The sequence below is a fragment of the Cervus canadensis genome, chromosome 3 (assembly GCF_019320065.1).
Source record: "Cervus canadensis isolate Bull #8, Minnesota chromosome 3, ASM1932006v1, whole genome shotgun sequence".
NCBI lineage: Eukaryota > Metazoa > Chordata > Mammalia > Artiodactyla > Cervidae > Cervus > Cervus canadensis.
The window spans coordinates 2,298,758-2,318,320 of record NC_057388.1 but is presented as its reverse complement, the minus strand read 5'-3'; the positions used below and the strand labels follow the sequence as shown (position 1 = coordinate 2,318,320).

General features: G+C 37.8%; 1 pseudogene; it reads left to right on the top strand.

The window, feature by feature from the left end:
- The first annotated feature begins 2,444 nt into the window (after positions 1-2,444).
- Positions 2,445-3,126, top strand: LOC122437740 (annotated as a pseudogene).
- The last annotated feature ends 16,437 nt before the right edge of the window (positions 3,127-19,563 follow it).

Genomic DNA, 19,563 nt, shown 5'->3' with positions numbered 1-19,563 from the left:
TTCACTTCACTTCACTTCAATCAAGACATGTTTAAACTGTGGTAGAAACTCTAATTATCTTTGCTTCCTCTATGGTCTGTAGGCCCATCTTTTGAGGGTCTTGTCTTCATACACTTAATGTTCCTTAACAGTTGATTCATATTAATTAATGAAGTACTACTCAGTACTCACTTACATATTGGATACCTCGTTTCCCAGCAACATTGTTGCCCTTAGAGCAGAGGGGGGACTCTCATGGAGCTTTCTGTCTTTCATGGTTTTTAGTCTTTCATGTCTGATGGAAGGCTGGAACCACTTGGGGGTGAGTCTGGTTCTCAGCACATCACTCATAACTCCCAAAGTTGGCCACTCTCCTTTGATGTACAGATTGATCTTGCAGGAATCCAGACACTGGGAAGACCCAGTGCAGGAGAAGGAAGACACAGTGTGATTGGCTCAACTGACTGATGGGGGAAGAGACAGGCCCTTCTAATCTCCTCTCCTCTCCTATCTGTGTGTCAGTTCCTCATGAGTTTTGAGAGCTCAGTTTGGGATTTGTGTCTCAGTTTTCTTTTGCTTCTTTTCCCCCTTCATTCCAATTCTGTTTTATATTTGTGAAGATTTCCTCAAAGGTTCTGATGGGCAGCAAGGACATTTGCTCATACATCACAGTTATTTACAGGTTTCATTCTTACATATGCCTTTATAACCAACAGGTAAGGTCAATAGATTGTTTACAGCATGTTTATTTAAAAACAATAAGATCAATACACCAAAGAGCTGTGACTAAACCACTTGGTGTGATACGAGACCTCAGTCTGCTGCTCCATACACCATTACCCCCTCTCTTGGATGACACAGATGGGAAAGCCGAGACCCCAGGAGGATCAAGCAAGGCTGCGGGGCTGTCATGGCCAGTATCTGGTAGAGGAGGCTTGGAAGATGTATGAATACTATTCCAAAGTTATGCCCAAAGGCTCAGTGCCATATAGAGTTGGCTGCTGCTGTACCAGAAAAACTGGCATTGCTTAGTATTCAAGATAACCAGGAGGGCATTGCAATCTTGTTAGCTTGAATGACTACTTATCTTACCCAAATCCAATTATTTCCAAAATAAATGGAAGAAGTAAGGTTTATCTTCCATCACTCAGGTTTCGTTAGCATCCTTTCCCACTAAACAGCTTTAGATTGACAAGTCACAGATCAGAGCTTGCTCTATCCCCTCCACACTTTATTTAGAAGGTGATTTGCATACAGTATTTACATAAATCTGCATAATTGCATTCCTTTGATGGTCCAGAAATGGATTTCTGTAATCAGGAAACAGCTCTCAGGATCTCTTTGTTAATGGTACCATGTACACTTGTACCCTCTGTGAAATCACTTTTCAAAAGAAAAACATTATTTTGGTAATTTTAATTAATGAGCTAGAATATAACCATCTTCATGCTGAGGTCAGAGTGTCCTAAGAAGACCAGGATCATGTGCTACTAGGAAAATTCTGCCTGTTTGCCCTCCCCCTTCTCTTTCCATTGGAAATATCCATTATCCACAAGTGGATCTAGGTCTGCTATGGAGTTCCATCTTAACTCTGGGAAAATTTGTCTTCTGCCTGAGTGAAGACTGTCTCAGCATTGTCGATCTAACCTTTCTGTCTGCCCAGCAAGAGGGGCCCTGCCCTGAGAGCGGTGCCTTATCTGTTTCTCTTATTATAAACATTCCCAAAATAAGTTAACCGAAGTACACACTTGTGTGCTTCACTGAGTCCAGCTCAGGAGACCCGCCTCTCAATGCGCTCTCTCTCTCAGCAGTGTCAGAGCTTCAGGGAGAGGCTTTGCCAAGGTTCTGGCCCTGCTTCTTTGAAACACAAGGTGACATATAGCTAGAAGACAGATAGACCACATCTTTATCCATTCATCACTTGATGGACATTGACTATCATAAATAGTGCTGCAATGAACACTGGGGTGTATATCTTTTTCAATTGTAGTTTTCCTTCGAATTTACTCAGCCGTATAAAAGAATGAAATAATGCCATTTGCAGGAACATGAATGGACCTACAGATTATCACACAAGATGAAGTAAGCCAGATGAAGAAAGATGAATATCATATGATATTATTTATATGTGGAATTTTTAAAGTGACACAGATTAACTTATGTACAAAACTGCAACAGACTCACAGACATAGAAAACTTATTGTTACCAAAGGGAGGAAGAAGGAGAAGGATAAATTAGGTGGTTGAGATTAACATATACCCACTACTGTACATAAAATTGATAAACAACAAGACCCTATTGTTTAACACAGTGAGCTCTACTCAGCATCTTGTAATAATCTATAATGTAAGAGAATCTGAGTCACTCTGCCTCACTCCTGAAACTAATATAACACTGTAAATCAACTGCACTTCAATTAAAAAAAATAGGTTTTCTTGCAGGTTGGTTGCAGGTCTACAAAGACATGACCACCAGCCCCACACACCCATTCTGGCCTCTGGGCCTGAGGCCGGACAGCTCTGTGCCTGATGACTGCCCCCCTCCACGCCCCTGGCAGATCCTGGCTGGCCCCTTCTGTCTCTGGAGTCTCAGCTGTGACCCCGTGGCTGTTGGGAGGCTGTGCTGTGGTCGTCCTGCTGGGGACTTGGCAGAGACTGTCCTTGTGCTGGTTTGCAGTATGTGGGTTCATTCACTTGAGGGCTGGTTCAGCCTCTGCCATGCGGACCTTTCAGAGACCAAACCTTCTTATCTCAACTTTGGGAAGAGTATCCCAAAGGAGACAGCCAATATGTCCTGAATGATAACTGCATGATATGCATGGAGACCATCATGGCTTACCTGTGGGGACCACTCAGCCTATGGATGATCGCTTCTCTCCACCAGCAATGCCCCCACTTTGTCCTAAAGCTTGTGGTCTCTGTGGGTCAGGTATACGGACATGTGCTCTATTTCCTGACAGAGTACCATAATGGATTCCAGCTCAGGAAGCTGGGACACCCACTCGACTTCTGGTTTTACTTTGTCTTCTTGAATGCCTTGTGGCTGGCACTGCCTGGACTCCTCATGCTGGCTTCTATAAAGCAACTTGCTCACGCCCAGAGCATACTGGTGCCAAAGCCCCAAAAGCTAAGAGCAAGCAGAACTAAAGAGTGATGGATTAGGCTTAAACACTGACTATTGAGGAACTCTCTACCTGCCAGAAGATTCCAATCCTTGCTCCCACAGGTTGGAAAGACAAATCGAATTGATCTGTCAAACTCAGGTTGATCGGTGGGCAGCAGGAAGAAAAGAGCTGTGCGGAGCCCCTGTCAGGAGCCAATGGGACAAAGATACAAGAGAACCTAGGAAGTCTGTGATGGGGACAATTTTTTAAATCAGGAAATAAAGATCTTGACCCTAAAAAAGAAAGAAAGAAAGAAATGCTAGGTGACACATTGGAAGGCCTTGAGGCTGCTGATGAAGATCACAGACTCCAAAAGTAGGGAAGCCTATGGAACGGGAAGAACCCAGAGGAAGGGCTGGTTGGTGAGCTTGCTGAGGTTCCTCCCACAAATCCGCCGACCACAGCTCCCTGCAACATGTAGCTTCCTTACCCAGACCGTGGAGGGTCTATTTTCTGCTGCTTTCCCTGGTCCAGTTTGGAGTTCTGGAGGTGACCAGCAATAGTGTGGATTCACACTACTACTCAGGGCTGCAGAGGATCATGCAAGATAAAACCATTACATTTTCTCCCAATTCCCATTTATGTGTGAATTTAGAGGTCATGTGCGTGAACCATGAAACTGATTACCCTCATTGACAACTAGATGTATGCAATAGTTTTACTGATAAAATTACTTCCGATGTTTGATTTTTTTTCTTATAGTCATTCTTTTCTTTTCTTTTTAATTTTATTTTTTTGGCCTCTCCACACAGCTCAAAGGACTTTAGTTCTCCCACCAGGGACTGAAACTTGTTGGTGAAAGCACAGAGTTCTAATCACTAGACTGCCAGGGAATTTCCTAACCTTTGGTTGTTTTAAAAAACTAAATAAATTGAAGCATTATTTAAACATTTTGATTATAATTTATACATAGAAAATATGTGTTCACCTTTTAATTTTTAAGGCAAATGTGAGGTATCATTGCCATACAATAACTGCACATATTCTGGTGTACAATCTGAACAGTTTCCATATATATATGTATATATATATATATATGTTTATGAACACAGCACCATCATCAAGAACACCATATTGATCTGCTTCTGAAGTTTCCTTATGTGAAATATAATCCCCTCATCCAGTGCCCCAGAAACCATGAGGTTTCCCAGTCTGGTCACTGGGGAAAGGTGCCCTTCTTGGATTTTCGTGAGCACCACATCCGATTACCTCTCATCCTCTTGGAGGGGACTTGCCAAGACCCTAGGTAGTTTGCTCACGGTGCAGCTGCATAGGAGACGGTGATTTTCTGAACTGCTGGCAGTCTCTCTGTGAAACTCTCTTCTCCCCATCAGGGTAGCAGGAGAATTCAGCCTGGTTCTCTGGGCCCTGCTGGTCCACCAAGCCCTCCCCTCTCTATTGTGCTGGTGGTGAGCAAGACAGACACTGCTGGGCCGCCTCAGCCAGTGTTCCCCTCCCAGGGATCACTGGCTGGTCTTGTCCAATATCCAGTGTCTTTAAAACCTGTGTTTTAAATGTATTTTTTCTTTTTGCTTCAGATAGGACAGTTCATCTAGCCCCTCTTATTCCATCTTAGCCAGAAACAACCTGCATTTTAATTTTACTAGATAATTTTGTATATTTTATGATATCTATAACTTGAATCATGTGAAAATATTTCTAAAAATATTATTTTTCCATTTCATTTTACCCTTATGGAGTTATATGCTGACTTTTCACTTTAAATACAATTACACTTAGATTTTAAATTCTTAAAATCATTGCTGACAATATCACAGAAATTATGTGAACATTTTGACACTAATTATAGCATTGGTGAGTTTGTTGAAATGAGGACAAGAAAATAAATCTTGTGGAGTAAAAATAAATAATATGATTTATGAATGTCTTTAATTTAATTATCGCTCATTCAGTCATTGTCAGTTCAGGATCTGGGATTTGGCTACAGTCCAGTCATTCTTTTATATTTTAGCCATTTTCAATCCTAAAAAACTGTAGCTTAATAGACATTACTTAATTTTGTCACTGAGAATGTATCTCTGATGAGCAGCATGACAGAGAACATCGTGCTCATCAATGTGCAAACATGCTTTGCATCTATGTGCAGTGGTCAGACACGCAGGGCTCCAGCCTCCATCTGTGCCCTCCTCTGCCCAGGCTCAAGAGAGGCACAGAGCCTCCTTGGGCCTCACTCACCCGCTCCCTGAGCTGGCTCCCTTTATGGCCTCTGGCATGGATTCTGAACCCTCTAAATCTGGGGTTACCTTGCTTCTACAGTTTTTGAAGGACTTCATTTTTACCTGTGGCCAAGTTTTATGGTTTTTGTGGGTGATTAAAGAAATGTTCACATATTGAGGTTATGCGACAATCATTTTGGCTTATACATGAGTTACCTTGAATATCATGCCTGTCTGTGGCCTATTAAAAATCCATTGTACATCTGCTCTAATATTAAGGAAAGGCACCCTGACCAGAAGTAAAATATGCCCATGTTAAAAATAAAGATTCAGCGCCTTCCTTCCTGGGATGCCGATGCTGACCCTTTGGTAAGATGCCCCACCCAGGCGCCAAGGCCATGCTGTGCATGGACAGGTCTAATGTTTGTTTGTTTGTTAAATCTTGACATCCTGACTGGTGTAATGTTCTTTGTTCCAACAAGATATAAAACTGCGCTGAAAAACATGCTTCTCCAGAGCAGTCTATCAGAGTAATCTGGGCTATAGTCCTCAGTTTGGTTCCAAAAAAACTCTTTTCTATTCCTAGTATAGATTATTAATTATATATTATTATTTTCATTGACAAGGTCTAGAAGGACTCCCTGATTCTGTTTTCCAGTTACTTGGATCTCTGCATTCTTGCACGGACTTGTTCAGTCACTTCAGGGGTGTCCGATTCTTTGCGATCCTATGGAATTGCCCACCAGGCTCCTCTGTCTGTGGGGATTCTCCAAGCAAGAACACTGGAGTGGGTTGCCATGTTCTCCTTCAGGGGGTCTTTGAACCAGGTATTGAACTTGGGTCCCTTATGTCTCCTGCATTGGCAGGTGGGTTCTTCACTACTAGCTCCACTTGGGAAGCCCAAGATAGCCCTTCACCATTCTGTTATCAGGGATATAAATCCCACTGTAGGCTAAGCAGTGTTATTTTATTGAAAAAAATCCATCAGTATAAGATCAGTACCTAAATGCAAGAGATTAAAATATCAATGTTCAATCATGCATTTTGTGAAAAAATAAGCCCTGCAGAAGTTATGAAATAATCAAAATCATGTAGAACAACATTCACATTGTCCAGTGATTTTCTTATTTATCAAGACTAATTCTTGAAATTCTCTTTATTTCCTTTTTTTTTTTTTTGGTCTCAGTTGAATAACCTGGGCATAGATGATCAATAAGTCCTTTCAGCTCCGTTTACAAACTGTTTCTAGACTCTCTCCTCTTCTGTTTATATCCACCGCTATCTCCAAGTCAATGCCATTTTTGCTGCCTTTTCTCACATGGGATTATCACTCTGGTCTTTAAAGTACTCATGATTTTACCCTTGTTTTTCCATGTGTATTTCACAAAGCAGCAGTATAAGCCACCAGATAAAAGACAGCTGGTTAAATTTGAAAGAGATGGACAGGAATGTATGTTAAGTATAAATATGTCCCAAATATGTCATGAGATATATTATGTTCTGTATTTTTATTTGCTAAATCTAGCAAAACTAAACCAAAAAAGGAAAAACAAAAAACAACTTTATCTTAATGTGAAACAGATTATGGATTTCCTTAGTGTCTCTGCTGGTAAAGAATCCACATGCAATACAGAAAACACCAGTTTGATTCCTAGAGGGGCATGATCCTCTGGAGAAGGGATGGACTACCCACACCAGTATTCTTGGGCTTCCCTGATGGCTCAGATGGTAAAGAATCTGCCTGCACTGCAGGAGACCTGGGTTTGATCCTGGGTTGTGAAGATGTTGGAGGAAGGCATGGCAGCCCCCTCCAGTATTCTTGCCTGGAGAATCCCATGGACAGAGGAGCCTGGCAGGCTACAACCCATGGGGTTGCAAAGAGTCGGGCATGACTGAGTGACTAAGCATAGTACAATAGAGATTATGCCATGTGCTTGTACAAAATCCTTTAGTCTTTTCATTGAATTTAGAATAAATGTACCATTACCTTCAAGATTCCATGTTATGTAATCTCCAAATCCAACCCTGCCATTTTTCTCTCAGTCACTACTCTCCAAATGCACGAGCCTTTCTTTTCCTTTAAGTTGCCAGATTTGTTCTTGATAGAGCACATTTGTATTTGCAGCTCTCTCTGGCTGGCATGTCCCTCTTTCCTGAAGAATATCATTGGGCTACTTTCTTCTTACAATGCAAGCTTCAGTTCAAAGATCTCCTCACCAGAAAAGATACTCCATGGCTCATGAGTGAGCTTTTTCTTATGATTCTACAGTTTCTTTATAGTATCTGTTATAATCCAAATTTGTAGTATTATTTTTGTAGAATAATTTACTAATTTATTTACTTACTTTTATTACCCCTCTCCACCACTACCTTGAACATCTCTCATACAAATGAGGAGTGAGTATGATATTTAGGGAACTGTTTTGTTCTTTGTTTTTTTGATTTTTAAAGAAAGAGTGAGATTGCTGCATTAGATAAATACAAAACTGGTAAATGTCTTATAGAGCAAGACACCCATAACCATTTTTTGCTGTTACCATTTCTACAAAACAAAAACAAACAAGTTAATACGTCACTTCACACTGTCTGGAATGTATCCAAACAGACTATAACAAGTCAAACTTGGAAATAAACTCTGGTTGTCCTTGTTAAACAATACTCCCGTTTGTCAGTGAAAAGTCACATTATACTGTCTTTTCTTTTATCTCCAAATTTTGGATAATTCTTTCCAACTAAGTGACTTTTATACTTGACTGGAAAGTCATTTTTGTGTCTTTGTCATCTAGTAAGAAAATGGGAGGATGGAAAAAGTCAGATAGTGGTCATGAGGGATCCTCTATCTGATCCATAGAGATTATTATTAGACAAAATGTCAGTACTCCCTAGGATTTGGTGAGAAATTACAGTTGCAATAATGTAATAATTAATGCAAAGGTCTTTGCCAGAGTGGAAGGAACATTTGTTAGGATTCATTTATATCAGCATTTTATATATATATATATATATATATATATATGTGTGTGTGTGTGTGTGTATATATATATATATATATATATATATATATCTACAAAGTTTAACTTGAAAATAGTAATCAGTTCTAATGTTAGAAAACAATAAGCCTTTTAATATTTTTTTTCAAAGCAGGTAAAATAATGAGGCTATCCTTTGAGCCAAAAGCAAATTTTCCTTTAAAGCCAAACTTATAGAAACTTGGTAAAGGTAATTTTAAGGTGAAAAGTGTGGTTAAATAGTCTATTTATTTTAATAATTGAATTTTTATTGAGGTGTAGTTGGTTTACAGAGCTCTGTTAGTTTTCAGGTGTACAGTGAAGTGATTAAATATATATATACGTGTATGTGCATATATATATATGCATATTCTTTTTCAGATTCTTTTCTATTACATGTTATTACAAAATATTGAATATAGTCCCCTAGATTCTACAGTAGGTTTTTGCTTATCTGTTTTATATATAGTAGTGTATATGTGCTAATCACAAACTCCTAATTTATCTTCCATCTCCTTACCCCTTGGTAACCAAAAGTTTGTTTTCTATGTCTATGATTTTTTTTTGCAAATTAATGAATTAGAATTTTACTGAAATGTTATTTCTGCCTGTCCAGCTGCTCTTACTGCATCTATGGCTAGCCTCTGGGGACAGCCATACAGTGGTGGAAGCATAAGGAGGAAAAATGAGCTCTTGCTTTCCTGTCAAAAGCAGCTAAATAGAAGCTTTGGGTTTAGGGAGTGCATGGAAGGTGACAAGAAAGGAAAAAAAAAAAAAAACTCACACAGTGCTTTCTGTATGATGAGAGTCAGTTAAGCTGAAGACTTTAGCAGCAGTGTAAGCTAACAGGTGTCTCTAAAAGCAACTGGCTGAAGTTGCAATTTAGACTCATTTGTGTTTAAGAGAAATGGTATTAGTCACAAAAGCTCCTTCTTTGTTCATGTCAAAATAATTGAGCATTTTCCCTAAAATTGCTAGTGTTGAACAAGCTCTTATGAAATTTAAAGAACTGAGAATAGACATGATTTACAAGGGTTTTCTTTCCTTGTTATTAGCACAAATCAATTTTGCAAAGCTGCACACCAAAAATAAGAATGTCTATAGAATTTTGCAAGTGGAACCCTAATAAAAACCCTAAAGATTATGCTCTTAACCTTCACTAGCCAGCCCATCCATCCCAGCCTTTATCCCCACAGCTCCAGCCAGGTCCAATAGAGCTCAGAGGGCATTTGATTCAAAGAGAAGTCAGTTTTATTGAAATTAAAAATCCAAAGTAAAGTTTACCCTTCTTCCTTAACTATCTGTTACTGGAAAGCATATCAGCTCTTAAAAAAAAAAAAAAAAAAAAAACAGCCACTTTATTACATAATTTTAGTTATATGACCATCAATTGCCTAGATACCATTTTTGTAAGATTATCCATGAAAAAATGAGAAATTTAAGCAGTTCAGAATGAAACACATTTTTCTCTTAGAATTTATTTCCAATCCCAGGTGGGCTCAGTGATAAATGGGTTTGTTTTAATGATGACCACAAGGCCGAAAGGTCAAGAATGTACAACAGTGAAAATGGATAAGTACAGCGAATGTCCAATCTGGAAAAATGTGGGTTAAAGGAACCCCCAAAGCCCCCATAGTGCCCAAAGGACTGTCAGCAGGGAGAAGACTGAAATAATTTACAAGCATTGAGACTTGTAAGGGAGAAATTCCAACCTTGTAACGTCTGAGGGTTCAGAAACGATCCTCCCATCACAGGAGGGGACACGGAAGAAACTCGAAGTTTCCTCACGAGGCAGCTAAGCTAGACAGTGTGACTCCCGCTCTACCATTGCACATGACCTCTGATTCTGGAAAATGCCAAGGGTAGAGAAAAATAATGGCATCACCGCACAGTGAAAGAAACTGAATGAGAAGATCCTCAAAGCCGATGTCCCCAGGATCCCGGGAATGTTCTAGTGCGTACCTCACTTCCTTTGCATTTATGAACTCTACCAAAACTTTTACCAACTCCAAACATTTTAAAGATATTTTTTGGATAAGGATTATTCATGATTAATCAATTTTTAAAAGCTATTTGTATGAAGTATGTTGTAGGAAAACATACACACCAAGGTCTTCAATTAATCTATATTTAAATAGCACATATGGGTGAAGGCTGCAGGTTCCAAAAACTGAAAAATGACTATGAATGACAGCTGTTTAGCTATCTGATTCTCAAGTTTGCATTTATAATGTGGGGTTAATGATGACAATTTGAATATCAGGCTGTAAAATTTAAGTATATGTAAAGCACCAAACAGGGTGATTCTTAATCAGTAGGCTCAATTAATGGAGTCTATTATTATGAAACATTATATTATTACATATTTTGCAATAATAATGGTCATTTGTGTATTTTGTGTAAGCTCCAGAAAACCATCCATAAAGCACCATCGACATATTGTGTGAATGTTACATTAATTTTAGACTATGTAATTCAGAAGGAAATAAAATAGACTGTGGTTGGGTAATAAAAAATTAAAACTCCAGAATACACCTTAGTTAAAAATGAGCAAGTTTTCTTCACTACTCAGTAGCTTTGTCTCATATTGCAACTTCTAACTTCAGAAAATAATAAATATATTACAATGTGACTGCTGTTCTAGTGATTTACAAAAATTGCTATGAAAATTCAGATAAGGAAGCCTCTGATTTTTTTTTTTCCTCCTGGTTAAAAATATCTATTAATCGAAGTTTTTTTTTTTTTTTTTAAGTTTTTATTTTGTATTACAGTGTATTTGAATAACAATGTTGCAACAGTTTCAGGATACCTGGTCAAGAGATACCTGGAGTACAGGTAAATTTGGCCTTGGGGTACAGAATGAAGCAGGGCAAAGGCTAACAGAGTTTTGCTAAAAGAACACATTGGTCATAGTAAACACCCTCTTCCAGCAACACAAGAGAAAACTCAACACATGGACATCACCAGAAGGTCAATACTGAAATCAGATTGAATATATTCTTTGCAGCCAATGATGGAGAAACTCTATACACAGCAAAAACAAAACTGGGAGCTGACTGTGGCTCAGATCATGAACTCCTTATTGCCAAATTCAGACTGAAATTGAAGACAGTAGGGAAACCAGTAGACCATTCAGGTATGACCTAAACCAAATGCCTTACGATTATACAGAGGAAGTGACAAATAGACTCAATGGATTAGATCTGATAGAGTAGCTGAAGAACTATGGGCAGAGATTTGTGATATTGTACAGGGGGCAGTGCTCCAGACCATCTCCAAAAAAAAAAAAAAAAGAAATGCAAAAAGGCAAAATGGTTGTCTGAGGAGGACTTACAAATAGCTGAGGAAAAAAGAGAAGCTAAAATCAAAGGAGAAAAGGAAAGATATACCCATTTGAATGTAGAGTTCCAAAGAATAACAAGGAAAGATAAGAAAGCCTTCCTCAATAATCAATGAAAACAAATAGAGGGGGACAAAATAGAATGGGAAAGACTGGAGATCTTGTCAAGAAAATTAGAGATACCAAGGGAATATTTCATGCAAAAATGGGCACAATAAAGGACAGAAATGTTTTGGACCAAACAGAAGCAGATGATATTAAGAAGAGGTGGCAAGAATACACAGAACTATATGAAAAAGATCCTCATTACCCAGATAATCACGATGGTTTGATCACTCACCTAGAGCCAGATAGGTGAATGGAATGCGAAGTCAAGTGTCCATTGGAAGTATCACTACTAACAAAGCTAGTGGAGATGATAGAATTCCAGTTGAGGTATTTCAAATACTGAAAGATGATGCTATGAAAGTGCTATATGCAATATGTCAGCATATTTGGAAAACTCAGCAGTGGCCACAAGACTGGAAAAGACTAGTTTTCATTCCAATCCCAAAGAAAAGCAATGCCAAAGGATGTTCAAGCTACTGCACAATTGCACTCATTTCACATGCTTGCAAATTAATGCTCAAAATCCTCCAAGCCAGGCTTCAACAGTACATGAACCATGAATTTCCAGATGTTCAAACTGGATTTAGAAAAGGCAGAGGAATCAAACTGCCAACATCCATTGGGTCATTGAAAAAGCAAGAGAGTTTCAGAGAAACATCCACTTCTGCTTTTTTGACTATGACAAACCCTTTGACAGCATGAATCACAACAAATAGTGGAAAATTCTTAAAAAGATGAGAATACCAGACCAACTGACCTGTCTCTTGAGAAACCTGTATGCAGGTCAAGAAGCAACAGTTAGAACTGGACATGGAACTACAGACTGATTCCAAATAGGGAAAGGAGTATGTCAAGGCTGTATATTGTCACCTTGCTTATTTAACTTATATGCAGAGTACATCATGCAAAATCCTGGGCTGGATGAAGCACAAGCTGAAATCAAGATGGCCAGGAGAAATATCAATAACCTCAGATACTCAGATGACACCACCCTTATGGCAGAAAGCAAAGAACTAAAGAGCCTCTCGATAAAAGTGAAAGAGGAGAGTTAAAATTTTGGCTTAAAACTCAACAGTCAGAAAACTAAGATTGTGGCATCCGGTCCCATCACTTCATGGCAAAGAGATGGGGAGAGACTTTATTTTGGGGGGTTCTAGTCATGGCTGGTGACTGCAGCCATGAAATTAAAAGATGCTTACTTTTCTTTGATATCTTGTCTATAATTTCACTAAAATATGTCTAAGAATTTCTGGTTTAATTCTTTTTTTTTTTCTTTCCTTTTCTTTCTTTGTCTTATTACATACATAAGACTTTGTACTTGTGAATTTGTGCTTTTTAAATCATTTCTAGGAAATTGTTTGCCTTCTATCTAATCAATTATCACCTCAACTCATTCTTTCTCTTGTATTCCTCTTCAAATATCAGTGTGACATTCTCTTTGGGTTTTATCTCTCAACCTCTTTTATATTCTCTCATTGTTTTTTATTCATCCCAGATTATTTCCTTACATATATCCATCAATCCACTATGTTCCTTATGAGCTCTGAGATGAGTGTTTAATGCTCTATTTAAGTTTGGAGATTTTCAAGTTTGTATTTTGTGCTATATTTTTAAATATTTTCAGTTAGAGTTATTTTACATTCTGTATTTGATAACTAACTCTGTAATGTATTGTTGACTCTTTCCTATAGCGGTTTCCTTCCCTGTGTATATAGAATCGTTTATTCCAATCTCTTATGTTTGAAATTAATCTGTGGAAATCTAGGGACAAAAACTGTGGCTGGTTTCCTCCAGGAGCATTTTCTTCTGTTTGGAGTCAGAGTGTAACCCAAGCAAGACTGCTTGGGCCAACTTTCAGGATATCTAGTTATTTTTAAAGTATTTCAAGGTCTCCTCTGTCAGTTTGCTGTTGGCCAATGGCTTAGTCTCTTGTTTATTCAATTCACGTTGACATTTGCTTTCACAGCTCCTGTTTTCATTCAGATTATTTTTGCCTCTTGGAGTTTCCCCTTACTTTGTGTAAGCCCATAAGTATAACTAAAAGTGAATTGTATTCAGTATTCAGTTGTTTTTGAGGATAAGTTCCTCTGAATAATTGGTACCTTGCTTTCTATATTATGTGATAGGAAACCTTTCAGTTTAGTGTTTTTGTGTTCATTGTAATTTTATACCCCCCCCCTTTTCTTTATCTCAGTGAGTGATATCAGAAGAATTTTCCACCATAGATCCTTTAATCATAAAAGGCCATATGTGTAGATACAATATTAAACACAAAGTTCAAAATACTCTCAGCAAGAAATGAAACAAATAGTTGTTATATGAAAACGAGCTTAAATTATTTTTATGTGTTAGTCTTTAAGCAAATATATAAAAGTAGTATCCCCTGCCATTGTTGCAGAAAAAGTTGCTTCTCCAGCCTTCCATATGCCCTCATGCATCTCCTAGTCCTACTGTGGTTGAGTAGGATCCAATAACAAATTCCAGCCAATGAGCTCTGAATGAAGGAGATACATGCCACATCTAGCTAAACCAGATGCTCATGTGTCTCTTCCCTCCCACAGAAGGAAGAAATAAAAGAAGAAATAAAAAAGAGTCAATTAAAAATGAATAATGCAATAAATGAGATAAAAAACACTCTGGAGGGAACCAATAGTAGAATAAAGGAGGCAGAAGATAGGATAAGTGAGATAGAAGATAAAATGGTGGAAATAAATGAAGCAGAGAGGAAAAAAGAAAAAAGAATTAAAAGAAATGAGGACAACCTCAGGGACCTCTGGGACAATGTGAAATGCCCCAACATTCAAATCATAGGAGTCCCAGGAGAAGAAGACAAAAAGAAAGGCCATAAGAAGATACTCAAGGAGATAATAGCTGAAAACTTCCCCAAAATGGGGAAAGAAATAGTGACACAAATCCAAGAAACCCAGAGAGTCCCAAACAGGATAAACCCAAGGTGAAACACCCCAAGACACATATTAATCAAATTAACAAAGATCAAACACAAAGAACAAATATTAAAAGCAGCAAGGGAGAAACAACAAATAACACACAAGGGTATTCCCATAAGGATAACAGCTGATCTTTCAATAGAAACTCTTCAGGACAGAAGGGAATGGCAGGACATAATTAAAGTAATGAAAGAGAATAACCTAAAACCCAGATTACCGTACCCAGAAAGGATGTCATTCAGATATGAAGGAGAATTCAAAAGCTTTACAGACAAGCAAAACCTAAGAGAACTCAGCACCACCAAACCAGCTCTTCAACAGATGCTAAAGGATCTTCTCTAGGCAGGAAACACAGAAAGGCTGTATGAACTTGAACCCAAAACAACAAAGCAAATGGCAATGGGACAATTCTTATAAAAAATTATCTTAAATGTAAATGAGTTGAAGGCCCCAACCAAAAGACAAAGACTGGTTGAATGGATACAAAAGCAAGACCCCTATATATGCTGTCTAGAAGAGACCCACCTCAAAGCAAGGGACACATACAGACTGAAAGTGAAGGGCTGGAAAAAAATATTTCACGCAAACAGAGACCAAAAGAAAGCAGGACTTGCAGTACTTATATCAGACAAGATAGACTTCAAAATAAAGGCTGTGAAAAGAGACAAAGAAGGACACTACATAATGATCAAAGGATCAATCCAAGAAGAAGATATAACAATTATAAATATATATAAATATATATGCACCCATCAAAGGAGCAACGCAATATGTAAGGCTAACAAGAATGAAGGGGGAAATTAACAATAACACAATAATAGTGGGAGACTTTAATACCTGACTCACAGCTATGGATAGATCAACTAAACAGAAAATTAACAAGGGAACACAAACTTTAAATGACACAATGGTCCAACTAGACCTAATTGATATCTATAGGACGTTTCTCCCCAAAACAATCAATTTCACCTTTTTCTCAAGTGCACACGGAACCTTCTCCAGAGTAGATCACATCCTAGGCCATAAATCTAGCCTTGGTAAATTTAAAAAAAATTGAAATCATTCCAGTCATCTTTTCTGACCACAATGCAGTAAGATTAAATCTCAATTACAGGGAAAAAAAAAAAAAAAACTATGAAAAATTGCAACATATGGAGGCTAAATAACACGCTTCTGAATAACCAACAAATCATAGAAGAAATCAAAAATGAAATCAAAATATGCATAGAAATGAATGAAAATGAAAACACAACAACCCAAAACCTATGGGGCACTGTAAAAGCAGTGCTAAGGGAAAGGTTCATAGCAATACAGGCTTACCTCAAGAAACAAGAAAAAAGTCAAATAAATAACCTAACTCTACACCTAAAGCAACTAGAGAAGGAAGAAATGAAGAACCCCAGGGTTAGTAGAAGGAAAGAAATCTTAAAAAATTAAGGCAGAAATAAATGCAAAAGAAACAAAAGAGACCATAGCAAAAATTAACAAAGCTAAAAGCTGGTTTTTTGAAAAGGTAAATAAAATTGACAAACTGTTAGCCAGACTCATCAAGAAACAAAGGGAGAAGAACCAAATTAACAAAATTAGAAATGAAAATGGAGAGATCACAGCAGACAACTCTGGAATACAAAGGATCATAAGAGACTACTACCAGCAGCTCTATGCCAATAAAATGGACAACTTGGAAGAAATGGACAAATTCTTAGAAAAGTATAACTTTCCAAAACTGAACCAGAAAGAAATAGAAGATCTTAACAGACCCATCACAAGCACGGAAATCAAAACTGTAATCAGAAATCTTCCAGCAAACAAAAACCCAGGGCCAGATGGCTTCACAGCTGAATTCTACCAAAAATTTAGAGAAGAGCTAACACCTATCTTACTCAAACTCTTCCAGAAAATTGAAGAACAAGGCAAACTACCAAACTTATTCTATGAGGCCACCATCACCCTAATTCCAAAACCAAAGATGCCACAAAAAAATAAAACTACAGGCCAAAATCACTGATGCACATAGATGCAAAAATCCTTAGCAAACTTCTAGCAAACTGAATCCAACAACATATTAAAAAGATCATACATCATGACCAAGTGGGCTTTATCCCAGGAATGCAAGGATTCTTTAATATCTGCAAATCAATCAATGTAATACATCACATTAACAAATTGAAAGATAAAAACCATATGCATATGATTATCTCAATAGATGCAGAAAAAGCTTTTGACAAAATTCAAAATTCAACATCCATTTATGATAAAAATTATCCAGAAAGCAGGCATAGAAGGAACATACCTCAACATAATAAAAGCTAATATGACAAACCCACAGCAAACATTATCCTCAATGGTGAAAAACTGAAAGCATTTCCCTTAAAGTCAGGAACAAGACAAGGGCGCCCACTCTCACCACTACTATTCAACATAGTTTTGGAAGTGTTGGCCACAGCTATCAGAGCAGAAGAAGAAATAAAATGAATCCAGATAGGGAAAGAAGAAGTATAACTCTCAATGTTTGTAGATGACATGATCCTCTACATAGAAAACCCTAAAGACTCTACGAGAGAATTACTAAAGCTAATCAATGAATATAGAAAAGTTGCAGGACATAAAATTAACACACAGAAATCCTTGCATTCCTATACACTAACAATGAGAAAACAGAAAGAGAAATTAAGGAAACATTCAGCATTGCAACAAATAGAGTAACATACTTAGGAGTATATCTACCTAAAGAAATGAAAGACCTATACATAGAAAACTATAAAACACTGATGAAAGAAATCAAAGAGGACACAAATAGATGGAGAAATATACCGCATTCATGGATTGGAAGAATCAATATTGTGAAAGTGACTATACTACCCAAAGCAATCTATAGATTCAATGCAATCCCTATCAAGCTACCAATGATATTTTTCACAGAACTAGAACAAATAATTTCACAATTTGTATGGAAATACAAAAACCCTCAAATAGCCAAAGCAATCTTGAGAAAGAAGAATGGAACTGGAGGAATCAACCTGCCTGACTTCAGACTATACTACAAAGCCACAGTCATCAAGACAGTATGGTACTGGCACAAAGACAGAAATATAGATCAATGGAACAGTATAGAAAGCCCAGAGAAAAATCCACGTACCTATGGACAACTTATCTTCGACAAAGGAGGCAAGGATATACAATGGAAAAAACACAACCTCTTTAACAAGTGGTGCTGGGAAAACTGGTCAACCACTTGTAAAAGAATGAAACTAGAACACTTTCTAACACCATACACAAAAATAAACTAAAAATGGATTAAAGATCTAAATGTAAGACCAGAAACTATAAAACTCCTAGAGGAGAACATAGGCGAAACACTCTCCGACATAAATCACAGCAGGACCCTCTATGACCCACCTCCCAGAATATTGGAAATAAAAGCAAAAATAAACAAATGGGACCTAATTAAAATTAAAAGCTTCTGCACAACAAAGGAAACTATAAGCAAGGTGAAAAGACAGCTTTCAGAATGGGAGAAAAATAATAGCAAACGAAGCAATGGACAAAGAATTAATCTCAAAAATATACAAGCAACTCCTGCAGCTCAATTCCAGAAAAATAAATGACCCAATCAAAAAAATGGGCCAAAGAACTAAACAGACATTTCTCCAAAGAAGACATACAGATGGCTAACAAACACATGAAAAGATGCTCAACATCACTCATTAGCAGAGAAATGCAAATCAAAACCACAATGAGGTACCATTACACGCCAGTCAGGATGGCTGCTATCCAAAAGTCTACAAGCAATAAATGCTGGAGAGGGTGTGGAGAAAAGGGAACCCTCTTATACTGTTGGTAGGAATGCAAACTAGTACAGCCACTATGTAGAATAGTGTGGAGATTCCTTAAAAAATTGGAAATAAAACTGCCATATGACGCAGCAATCCCACTCCTGGGCATACACAACGAGGAAACTAGATCTGAAAGAGACACATGCACCCCAATGTTCATCACAGCACTATTTATAATAGCCAGGACATGGAAGCAACCTAGATGCCCATCAGCAGACGAATGGATAAGGAAGCTATGGCACATATACACTATGGAATATTACTCAGCCATTAAAAAGAATTCATTTGAATCAGTTCTAATGAGATGGATGAAACTGGAGCCCATTATACAGAGTGAAGTAAGCCAGAAAGATAAAGACCAATACAGTATACTAATGCATATATACAGAATTTAAAAAGATGGTAATTATAACCCTATATGCAAAACAGAAAAAGAGACACAGATGTACAGAACAGACTTTTGGACTCTGTGGGAGAAGGTGAGGGTGGGATGTTCTTTGAGAACAGCATTGAAACAAGTACTATCAAGGTTGAAACAGATCACCAGCCCAGGTTGGATGCATGAGACAAGTGCTCAGGGTTGGTGCACTGGGAAGACCCAGAGGAATGGGATGGGGAGGGAGGTGGGAGGGGGGATCGAGATGGGGAACACTTGTAAATCCATGGCTGATTCATGTCAATGTAAAGGCAAAAATCACTACAACATTGTAAAGTAATTAGCCTCCAACTAATAAAAATAAATGAAAAAAAAAAAATCACTGCAGATGGTGATTGCAGCCATGAAATTAAAAGACTCTTACTCCTTGGAAGGAATACAATTTATATTGTCACTTAATAAATAATTCTTATTGATCACATACTGTGTACTAACACTGTTCTAGTGTTTTTTTTTTTTTTTTAAATGCCACTCCATGTGTCACATCAGTTAATGGGACAGGTATGGCCCTCAGTTTAGAGACCAGGGGCATGAGCATCCGGGCAAGTGCATGTCCTGCTTCTGGCT